This window comes from Phragmites australis, chromosome 13, assembly GCF_958298935.1.
Source record: "Phragmites australis chromosome 13, lpPhrAust1.1, whole genome shotgun sequence".
NCBI lineage: Eukaryota > Viridiplantae > Streptophyta > Magnoliopsida > Poales > Poaceae > Phragmites > Phragmites australis.
The window spans coordinates 23,142,244-23,154,170 of NC_084933.1; the positions used below are offsets into that span (position 1 = coordinate 23,142,244).

The window sequence follows — 11,927 nt, forward strand, 5'->3', positions numbered from 1 at the left end:
GCGTGATGTTGTCGACAGAAATGCTTGCTTTGCGCAGGATTACGGCAGCAGTGACAAGCAGGCACAGGTGGTGGTTAAAGTCAAAACAGATGGTCTAAATATGATTTCCTTTTTCTTTCTGGGATAGACAGACTGCCGCGCATGCTCGTGCTGGCTTTACTGCTTGATTTATGCTTGTATAGATCTTATAAACGGCTTATTGTCTGTTGATAGCTTCAAAATTTTGACTCATGCGGCTTTCTGGCAAGAAGCGACATTTAACACTGATAGTCTAGTGGAGCAAACAAGCAGCATGACAAAAGCTTTGCCTGACTCCAGCAGAGGTAGCAAAACTGATCAGCATCCCTATTTGTGTAATGTGCCGACAGGTTTGAGGATCGGTAGTTGCTCCAGCAGCTTCCACATGCATTGCTCTCTTCTGTCAATATTACTGTTCATAGATGATGTTGTGGGTCTAAAAAGGTTACAAAGTAATGAAAGTTGGAAAATAAAGTATCTGCTGAAGATTAAAAAATAGAAAAATATTATAATAGTATTAAAAGATACTGTAATAGTATTATAGAGAATAAATTTTTCAGAATACGTGCTAGAAATAGACTTAAGACTACTTTCCGTTACTACAGTTGTTTTTTCTTCGGTTCAGTCTTCCAAAGCGTGAATGATCCTGAAAATCTGATAGTGGGATGATATAACTGCAGTGTAAAAACTTACCACGTCGAGTTACTACTACCTTGGTCCCTGCCATTTGCCAAGACATAGCAGTGTGTCACAGAGTACAGCACTCTAGGTCGCTTGAAATGCAGGCTTCAGCATTATATGGTCTGTAGACAGGGTGACTGATGGATCCAAGCTCTTCTCCCCGTCTCAATTCTCAACGCACGCCATTGTGCTGCTGTTTCAAACTTGATTGGGCAAAAACTTGCTGCTGCTGCTGAAAACAGACGGGAGATCCCGTCTCGATCTTGGTCTACAAAACTTCCAAAAGCGGCACCGACGGTCGAAGGATGGGCAGGCACCGACATGCTGCCACGCCAAGCGCGCACGCGCCCCAGAAGACCAGCACTGCTCTAGCTGCTTGGTACCAGCGAACAAGCGTGCCACTGCTACCCTGCCAGTGGGAAAAAAAAATGTAAAACTAGATAATATATTCAATCATATTTATTAAGATAATATATTATTATATTAATAAATTTCGACTACTCTAGCTGGGTAAGCGTGCCACTGCTACCCTGCTAGCAGGGAAAAAAACTAAAAATAAATAATATATCCGATCGAATTTATCAAAATAGATAATATATTATTATATTATAAATTTAGTATACGTATTCGATACTTTATTTATCAAAAATAAATTTTCGGTACACCATACTCTAAAAACTCGTCGGCCTCATTATTTTTGACACTCAATTTGGCATCTCAAAAGCTGAATATAGTGTACAGGATCGTATTCGATAAGTAAGTTGTCGGATACAGCCGCTTGTGCACCGCGCTGAAAGGAAGCTAACTGATTGTATTTGTACGAATGTGTTTGTATTTTTTTATTTAACTTCTGATTTTATTTGGAGTATAAAAGTAGTCAAAAAAATCTAAACTTTTTTATGAGCAAACTAGAGCTTACTAGAAACTCGTTTTAATTAGTATGATAAAAAAGACTGAGCTAATATTTAATTAAAATTCTTCAAATAGGCCTACTTTTATAAATTCTAAAAAAAATTAATGGCTCAAATAAATTCCCAAAAATATAGAAAAATTCACTAATATTCTTCATTTCTCATGTGATATACTAAAGCGGTTTGTGCGCACTTGTTTGCAAGCTCGAAGAGATCGGTAGTACTCCGGACTTCCTTGGTGGCCAGCTTTTTGACCATTTTCTAGTCTCTAACCCCCTCCGAAATGCTAAGACCATGGACTCACTCGTGATCCTTGGAATGGTATTTCGGCATTTGGTGAAACATCGGATGTAGTATTGTAGCAACTCACCCTGTCACGGTCTGACCTGGTATAGGTCATCCTCGACCTCTTGTCGAGCGTAGGTCCCTTGCAAGTTGGCGATAAATTGGTCGCACAAGTCCTCCCAGGAGTGAACCGATCCACAGGAAAGGTTCATAAGCCATGACTATGTTGAACCGGCTAAGGCGGTCAGGAAATAGTTGGCCATGACTTTCCCATGACCTCCCGCGACCTGCACCATGGTGTTGTAAATCTGCAGGGACTCCTTGGGATTGGTCGAGTCATCTTATTTTTCGACTAGGACCAGCCGAAACTTATCCGGCCAACACACCTCTCATAGCCGGGCGAAAAGGTATTGCACCATGTCCCGTAATGGGGAGTCACTCGCTGATGTGTGGCGACGAGTTCTCGAGGAGAGAGACAATGGTCTGATGGCCCTGGCGATTTGGTGGAGGAGTTCGATGCCTTCATGCGATTGAGGGGTGAATTGTAGGGTTGTTTGCCCTTTTCTTGTTCCTGCCGAGCATGATCTTCCTGCTCCTGGCCGGCTCTCTGGCCCTGGATCACACTGCGGAGGTCGCATTGGTGAAGAGAGTTACGCATGTCAGTAGGTCGGTTGTCCTGATGCGATGGGAGTCTCCGAGTGCGTCCTGTTACGGAGGGAGCATGAGATCTTTCCTGCCATAGGGCATGCTGCAATTCTTGGAGATGATGACCATCACCAGTCCTTACGACAGACGTGGTGTTTAGCACCATGGTTTGGCATCGGACGTTCTCTACCAAGAGGGCGAGGTCGCGTAGCCATAGTGCCGATGGCGAACCCTCCTATACGACTACCGGCAGGTGGCTAAGAAGCATTAGCACGGTTTGCAGATTCTATGCGAGCGTCATAGCCTCATAGTTGAGCTGCTGACCGTGGAGCGGTGACATATCATAAAGAGGGGAGTCCCCAATGCTCATGTGTGTGACAGCTTAGATGATGATGCCACCAAGGACCGAAGCGAGATCAGGTAGGTCGGCCAGAGGGAGATGGCCTAGGGGACGCTGGAGGTGCTGCTCATCAGAGCCAAGGCAAGGATCTCGAGAACACCGATTACCTGAGTACTCTTCGGTTCTTTTCCCTTTCGAATTTTGATGCAAACTTTGCCTGTCTCGTGATCAATCAGCTTGGTTGTAAATAACATCTTGATCATAAGGTTGGGAAATTCCGGAATGGTTGTGAAGTTGTTTTGTTGTTCTTGAGAGACTGATCATGCATGCAGGTGACATGGATCACTACGCGGTTCTGAAATGTCTCTCACAGGAGAAGAAGAGTAGCGTTGCATCTGTTATGTGCTCCCATTTAGTTTTTTTTTCTCAAAAACGCAGGAGAGCTACACGCTATTGCATTAAGAAGGAAAGTGACCCAGTTTATAAGAAAAATCGGGCCCGAAAACCTTAACAATAATATATTACAACCCGCGGAGCGCAGCTCGCATGTAAGACACAGAAAGAAAAAAAGAAAGCCCCAATCCCCTAAGCAACCGAATGGCTAAGGTTCGCCAAAGCAGCATACAACCCGGCACACACAACAACAGTACGCCATACAACCCAGCCAAGTGGCACCCACACCAAGCAAGCACCCCCGCAAGCAACTATGCCCATCTAGCACCTCGACCAGGACCCCAACAGGCGGAGCCCTACTCCCACACCTGACTACCAACATGGTCGGTGACTCCCTCGCCAAACCACAAGCACAACAGACAAGATCCTGGGACGTCGTAACACAACCGTAGACGTGAAGCACCAAGAGGAGGTGGGAAGACTAGCTGAATAGGAGAACAACAACGCAGGATGAGCCCGGCAAGGAGTGCTGCTAGTTGTAGCATCAAATAGCAGCGGGATTATCCGAAATGACACCTTCAGGAACGAAGCGGCAATAGAACTGTTGTCGCTCGTCCGGGAAGCCGAACAGGGTTTTCACCCAGAGAGATCACAGGGGGAAGCTTCGACACGACCCCTCCAAGGAGGTAATGACGCCCACGAGTGCCACGATCGTTGGCAATGGTGCCCGACAAGGCTTTCGCTCATGAATTCCCCTTACGACTGCACAATCCAGTGAACGCATTGGCTCACCGGATCGACATAGCAAGAACCTGCAAAGGGAAAGTAGCAACACACAATAGAGGAGTAAGAAGGCCGTAGAAATGCACCCATCAGCAAGCATATGGTGCACTAGGGCCACAGAGGGCCAGCAGCCAGCCAAAGTCACGGACGACCGCCACCAGTACGGAGCGGCACGGTCGGCCAAAGTCCTAACCGAGAGTGCGAGACAGAGGTGGCCAAGACGGCGGTGGAGGAAGCCCATGCGCCCACAGGCCCGCTGGAGCCACAGGCAGGTAGAGGGACGAGCAAAATACACAGGCCAGCCATCGAAAGGATTCAGTGGGGAGTGATTGATCCGGTGGACTACCGCATGGATTCGACCGGAGCAAGCCACCTTGCTGGCGGATCCGGCCAAAGCAAGCTCACAACAAGGGCCGAGGGTATGGGAGGAGAGGGGAGGGGGAGGGGAAGAGGTGGGGAAACTGAGGGAGGGAGAAGGCCGTGACAGTCCGACTTCAGAGCCGCCGCTGGCCACCGCCACCGGCGGCGACGGCCGGAGCAAGCTAGGGTTTGGGGAGGTTGGGCTACGGGTCGAGTCGTCCCCCGAGTCGCAACAGGGGGGCTCAGGCGTCAGGGGGAATGACACATCCCCCCCCCCCTCCCCTAATTAGTTTCAGTAACCTTTTAATTAACTTATGTCATAGTGTTATTCTCGTTTACATTTTGCATCCTCTGCTATTAAAAACCCTTCAATTTGCTGTGTTACGCTTTCATATAGAAAACAGGCAAAAGAGATGGAGTTCATCGAAGTGATAACATGACAGTAGTTCAGGTCTTTGGTGCAGTTCCGGCGTGTCCAGTAATTAGCAGCCAAATATAGCGCAACCAATCACTCTCATCCTGAGACCTGTGGAAGTTAGTTTGCAAAACTACACATCACGCCGTCACGGTGGCATTGCTTTTACCTGGAAACCATGCGACGGCAGTGCTGATGGAAACTATACTACCATGCCTAAGTTATCGACATGTGGTTAGACTAAGACATATACCACTGTGCCAGTAATATGTTAGCACACTTGAAGAACAACAGATATCCTGAAAGGTTACAACTGAAGCTGTGAAGAAAGACTAAGTTCAGACCAGTAAAACTGGTTACCATCTCTCTGTTTGTGACATCTTATGTGCGACTTTTTTTTTCTCGAACAATCTTATGTGCGACAACCACCAAACATTCCAAAGAGAAGAAAGCAAGGGTGAAGGGATAATGAAATTGCTCCTCACAGCTGCAAGCTGATATCTTGTGGACATGCTAATAACGGTCATGTACCATATGGATGGTTTCTTAGTGCTAATGCTGTTGCTGTGTGTCCTTGAGTTTCCTAGCACTTGTAATTAACTTGATCTGTTTGAGCACTGCAGGCAAAGAATGTGACCCTGAATGCAACGAAACCTTTGCGTCTCCCACAGCGCAACAGAGCTCATCATCATACTCCTGGACAGTGATGGTGGCACGGATGACGACTTTGTTGGGGGAAGCAAGGTAAGTTCATCGCGTTACTCGTAAATCCAGCCCAAGTACAATGTGATACACCAAGTCCAAATATACTAGAAGTGATAGCTCAAATCTTACAAATTAAACGTTTGCGATGTTCATTTCAATTGAGTGCCCTATTCTTGCAGGATTCTCCTGGAAGCAGTTTATTCAGAAGGAGGCATCCCTCTAACTGTTTATAATGTGAAAGATGAAGAATACCGTGGAGAAATCAAAGTTGGTCTCACATTCACTCCAGAGGTAATCGTCTCGCATTCATGTTCGTAGTGTGGTTAAAAATGTGTACATTTTAAATACGTACTAGCCATCCACAAAGCTTCTGGATTTGAAATGTATACATTTTCCTCATAAAACCTGAAATATAAACGCTCATACGCAAGTTTTTTTTTTCAAGAAAGGAAGGCCACATGCAAATTTTTTAGACTACTGTTTGCAAGCAACTTCACAGCTTCTGTCCCGGCTATAGATGATCGCTCTACCTCCTTTTGCTTTTCCATGTCTATTTTCTGTCTATGGCAACTAAATGTACTTTGTGCTAGTGGGTATCCTGATCCTCTTGTCTGTTGCTTTCCATGATTAGCCTGAAGATGAACGAATTGGTCTTGGTTCTGAATTTATCTGCAACCTGCTGAGATGTTTCTTCTATTTGCAGGCAGCTCATGACGAGGGTTTCTCCGAGGAGAGCTTAGGTGGGTGGAGGCAGTCGTCTTGAAACGCAGCAGCAGGTTTCGTCGATGTCTTACTGCCATTCCGCGACCAAGTCGTGTGCTTTAGCCTATGTAAAAGCCTGCAGCTTCCCATACCGTTGTCTTCTCCTGTACTAAAAGTTGTAATAATGCTGTTTGCGGCAAGTATGAACTACCGATGAACCGCATTCTTGATGTTCACTTTTTTTCATTATAAAGATCCACACCTTAGCTATAGAAGATCGAGAGCGTCTCTGAAAATGAGCGCTGGAGCTAGAACCCGGATCACCCACCTGAGAGTTGGTCTGAGGAACCAACCGGGCTCATCAGGTCTCATTCTTGTCGTAGTTACAATGGGCCGTGATTGCTGCAAAAGGTCATTTGTCTGTGTCTGCTCTTTTTTTCTGAGGCTGTCCATTCGGTGCCCAACTGAGACACGATGAAATCATCTCATGCACGGTAATAATCAGCACAATGCCTTCACTGATATGCATGCCTTGGATGACGAGACTAACACAAATTATGGCTTAATGGTCACGCAGCTGCAGAGAGCGGTTCTTCTTTGACCTCCCAGCAGCACATGGCGACCGTATCTCTCTGCCTCCCCATCTTCCTGCTGAGCCAATAGATCAGCCTAAGCTACTAAGATTATTTAATCTTGCACACGACGGTCCTTGCCATGTGAGGGGTAAGATATGAAAGGGTTACTGTTGATGGTGTTCTCACAAGAGAACAAAAAGGCTAGTAAGTCGAAATCATAGTTTAGCAGAGGCGCGACAAAGCACCACCTTGTCCTGAGCCCTGAGTTCCTGACTCCGATGTCCGTTTGCTACTAGCTACTATCTCACCGGAGCGAAATGACACTAAACTCCCTGGAAGCCTCATTGCTTGTTCAAACTCTGGCAACAAAAGATGCAGCTCCCAATCACTGTGCTATCTCAATGAACAAAATCTTTGCTCGGAAGAACAATGCAAAGGAGACATGTGATTTGCATGGAGTACAAACTCTGTGTTGGATTAGATTCGGAGCTAGCTCTACTACTGTGCTAACTAATTACAGTTAAAGGCGCACATCATCACTGTGTATATGTGATTGTATTGTGCAGCGAGCAATAGAAAATGGAAGCCGAAGAAACCTGTGGTAGCTAGTTATGCAGCGGGTTGGAGCCCTGCGGCACCAGCCTCTTGGACTCTCCAAGCGCCGCAGCCGCAGCCTCCACCTCGGCGTCCCCGGCTGTCGCGGGGGACGCCGCTTGTGCCGTCGTTGTCGCCGCCGCCGCCTGCCCGTGCCTCCAGGCTGCTACGTCCCCTCTGGGAATTCTGTGGCCGCAGCTGAAGGTGGCGAGCTCGGTCGCCAGCAGAAGAAGCATTGCCAGTAGCATGGCTGGTGGTACGTTGGGCGTGTCTCTCTCCATGTTCGGAGTGGGAGAGATGGGTAGTGAGAGGGAGGATGCCCTGGCCTGGGAGGAGCAGGAGGTGTCTCAGGCTTGAAGATGCAGTGTTTGTATGGATGCACGCAGCCGGGCAGAGCTAGCGTTGGACTATGAGGAGAGGTGTGTCACTCATGTGTCATGTGTGCGTGTGCCATTGATGTGTTGTGTCCTAGGTTTGTGTAGGAACTGAAAAGGAAGTCACGCCAGTGTGCTGCTATTAACATGGGTCACCAAGCTGGGTTTTTTAATCAGTAAATAAAATTTATGAAAGATCACCGATAAATATGAATTATCAGATATACTATATAAAATTCAAACAAAATATTAATAAATATGATTTTTTTTACAGGTCCCTCAGATACCACGGTTCTCTAGCTCTGAAGTGCGCAAGGATGCTCTTGATTAGTGAGGCAAAGGAAAATGACGATTCTTGATTGAGAGGTGATCAGTTGACACAGTGAAAAAAACAGCGAATCTAACCCCTGTTTGTGTCGTGGGAATTGCATGTGACTAATGCCTAATCGTGAGACAAACATACTGACGTGTCGCGTTGCGGTATTGGTTATGCCTATGTGTTTGGTGATGGAAATTAACCTTATTTTGGTATGTCTGGATATGTTAAGATTAATAGTATAGGTATTTTTAGTGGGAATGTGAGAAGTGGAAGAAATATGAAATTCATAGTTGAAGATGAGGATGACTACTCGACGCTACTCTAATGTGAAGAAAATAAGAATAAGGGGGAGTGTTAGAAATTAATCTTTGTTTTGATATATCTAGGTAAGTTAAGATCAATAGTATAGGAAAGTCGATGTATGCACGTAAGAATCTAGGAAAGTTTTAGTTGGCCAATTGCTATATACGTACTCATATATAAGGTTTATGAGTTCATGGAATACATGGCAGCCGATCAAGGTTCATGCACGTGCGTGTGTCCAAGTTGAGTACAATAAGGGTCCGTAGAGTTCGAGTCGGAGTCTGTATGCTTGTTTAGCAAAGTATGCGTGCAGGTGCATGAAGTCCAGAAATAAGTCGGAGATAACTTGTCTGGCTGGTCAGGTACTAAAGCCTATATAAGCAAGGGCATGTAATAGGGGTTGAGATATCGAGTTGAGAAGCTCAGAAGTACTCGTTAAGTACTCAGCGAGCTTGGATCTACTCGCTAGAAGTTAGAGAGGAGAGAAATAGAAAAGGTAAAGGCTAAGTTGTCGCAGCCTTGGAAAGCTTTTGTTCTTTCTTTGCTCTCGTCGAGTTTTTTTGCTCTTGTTTGACGTATTTTCCGCTTGCTTTCTCGCCGGGTGACTCACGTGATCGTAGCATTCGCGTCGTCGGACGTTCACGTAGTCGTACTTGCTGCTCACTCGGACTAGTCGGGCAAGGTGGTCGAACAGGTACTGCTCGCTCGCCTGGTCGAGGATGAGCTAGTCTCTTGCGTGGTCGGGCATGAACTGGTCGCGCATGTTATCCTAGGAGTCGCCAAAGTCAATAGTTGGTATCAGAACTTAGGTGAAGATTAAAGTTGGAATTTGTCGAGAAGCTCGGAAGTACTCGGTTAAGTACTCAGCAAGTTCAGATCTACTCGGTGAACTACTCGGCAAGTTTGCAAGTATGAAGAAAGGATGTGTCGCTACGACGACGACGATGGCAATGCTGATCATGTGCTGCTTACCAAAATCCAATGGAGAGCTAAGGAGAAGGATAAAGATGAGTATCTATTGCTCACCCGAGAACAATGGAGGGCTAATGAGTAGAAGGATGTTAGTGATGGCTCCTCCAACAACGGTGGACGAGGCAACAAGAATCGGAAATTCAATAAAGCTAAAGTGAGGTGCTATAAGTGTAATGATTATGGACACTTCTAGTGGGAATGCGAGAAGTTGAAGAACAGGAGAAGACGTTGTTCATAGTTGCATAGGAGGATGACTACTTGACACTATTCTAGCATGAAGAAAACAAGATTAGGGGGAGTGTTGGAAATTAATCTTGTTTTGATATATCTAGATAAGTTAAGATCAATAGTATAGGCAAGTCGATGCATGCACGTAAGAATCTAGGAAAGTTTTGGTTCATAAGTTGCCGTAAACATATTCGTATAGAAGGTCTATGAGTTCATGGAATACACGGCAGCTGATCAAGTTCGATTAGTTTTATGCATGTGCATGTGTTAAAGTCGAGTACGATAAGGGTCTATAGAGTTTAAGTTGGAGTCTATATGCTTGTTTAGCAAAGTATACGTGTAGGCGTATGAAGTTCAGATACAAGTCGAAGATAACTTGTCTGGCTGGTCAGGTACTCAGGGCTATATAAGCAAAGACATGTAATAGGGGTTGAGATATCGAGTTGAGAAGCTCAGAAGTACTTGATGAAGTACTCAGCGAATTCGGATATACTCAATGTAAGTTAGAGAGGAGAGAAATAGAAAAGGTAAAACCTAAGCTGTCGCGGCCTTGAAAAGCTTATATTCTTTCTTTACTCTCGTCGAGTTTCTTTGCTCTTGTTTGACATGTTGTTCGCTTGCTTTCTCACTGGGTGACTCACATGATCGCAATGTTTGTGTCATCAGATGTTCATATGGTTGGATTTGCTGTTCTCTCAGACTAGTTGGGTAAGGTGGTCGAGTAACTACTGCTCGCTCACCTGATCGAGTCGCTTGTGTGATCGGATGTAAACTGGTTACCTACATTATCTTGGAGTCATCAAAGCCAACATTTGGGTGGTCCGTGGTCATTTCCTATGATCCGATGCTAACAGTCCATCACCATGAGGTCACAATGTTACCGATATCTCGGTGGAATGAGCCGATCAGTTTTGTTACGACCCTGTAGATACAATGCAGCTACCTTGCTTGCATTGCACCACACTGAAAGTTTCAAAAGCGGTGCTACCGCATTTTGCTGCTGTCCACCACTTTGACCCCATCGGTCTCACGTTAACTTTTACCGGTCTTTCAATAGGCAGATCACAATCCGCACCAGAATTACATGACTCAGACGATACGACATGGGATAGCTTGCATCCAGGTACATAGGCCATACTACAACACGAGTCACAGACACGTGTAATTTTGCTTGAATTTGGAGCTACTCTTAGCTTTAAGTGAACTAAATTTTATGTGGAAAGTGAATCTAAAGTTCAAAGTAATTTTTTAATTAAATTTTAAATTTTATAAAGAAAGCGATTCTATGTATAAAGTGTATTAAGAGGAGCTGTTTTTTTTACTCACGACATCTAATTTATCTAAGTAATAACTCTCATAAAATAATTTTAAGAACTAAAAATTACAAAATATCAATTTCACATAGCTCCCAAGCTCGAGGTTTTTTTATTTTTATATTTTTTCGATTAAAAAATTAAATAAATAGACTCTGATGGAACAAATTGCAAAGGTAGCCGGCTCTTACCGACATGAACAGTAATTCGCGGGGAACAGTGCTGTGAAATTCAATTTCTACTCCTATCTTCTCTATTCAAAACAATGATGTTCTGTTACTCCAAAAATTCTAATTTTTTTGTACGTGTTCCATAATTCATGTGCAACCCATTTTAATTAAATTTACCAAAAAATCCTCGTAGAATTTAAACTAAAATTCTCCAAAAAAAAGCTACTTTTATAACTTCTACCAATCGTTAGAGCTCAAATAAATTTTTAAAAATCTGGTAAAATTCACTAATATTCTTCTTATGTGACGAGATAATTTCTAAAATTATTTTTAGTAGTAGGTTTATATATGTTTTAATTCAAATTAAGTTAAAAGAAGAATATCACATAAAATTATAAAAATACATATAAATGGTGCATTAGAAAGGAATCCACTTTTTTACCATATAATATAGGGATGAAAACAATTTTAGAAATTATCAAATCATCCAAGAAGAATATTAGTGAATTTTACCAGATTTTTAAAAATTTATTTGAGCTCTAACAATTGCTAGAATTTATAGAAGTAGCATTTTTTGGAGAATTTTAGTTTAAATTATACACAGAATTTTTTGGTGAATTCAATTAAAATTGGTTTCAAATTAATTATGGAACATGTAAAAAAAATAGAAGTTTTGGAGCAACAGAACATTATTGTTTTAAATAGAGAAGATATGAGAGGAAATTGAATTTCACAGCACTGTTCGTCGCGAATTACTGTTCATGTGCTCTGGAGACTGGAGACTTTTCAGAGGCCCGGCCCAACCAAGGACCGGGACGAAGAGACTGGAGAAGACGGGTGC

At 44.0% G+C, this 11,927-nt stretch overlaps 1 pseudogene; it reads left to right on the forward strand.

The window, feature by feature from the left end:
* The first annotated feature begins 2,979 nt into the window (after positions 1-2,979).
* LOC133889849 (elicitor-responsive protein 3-like) lies at positions 2,980-6,299 on the forward strand (annotated as a pseudogene).
* Positions 6,300-11,927: the final 5,628 nt, after the last annotated feature.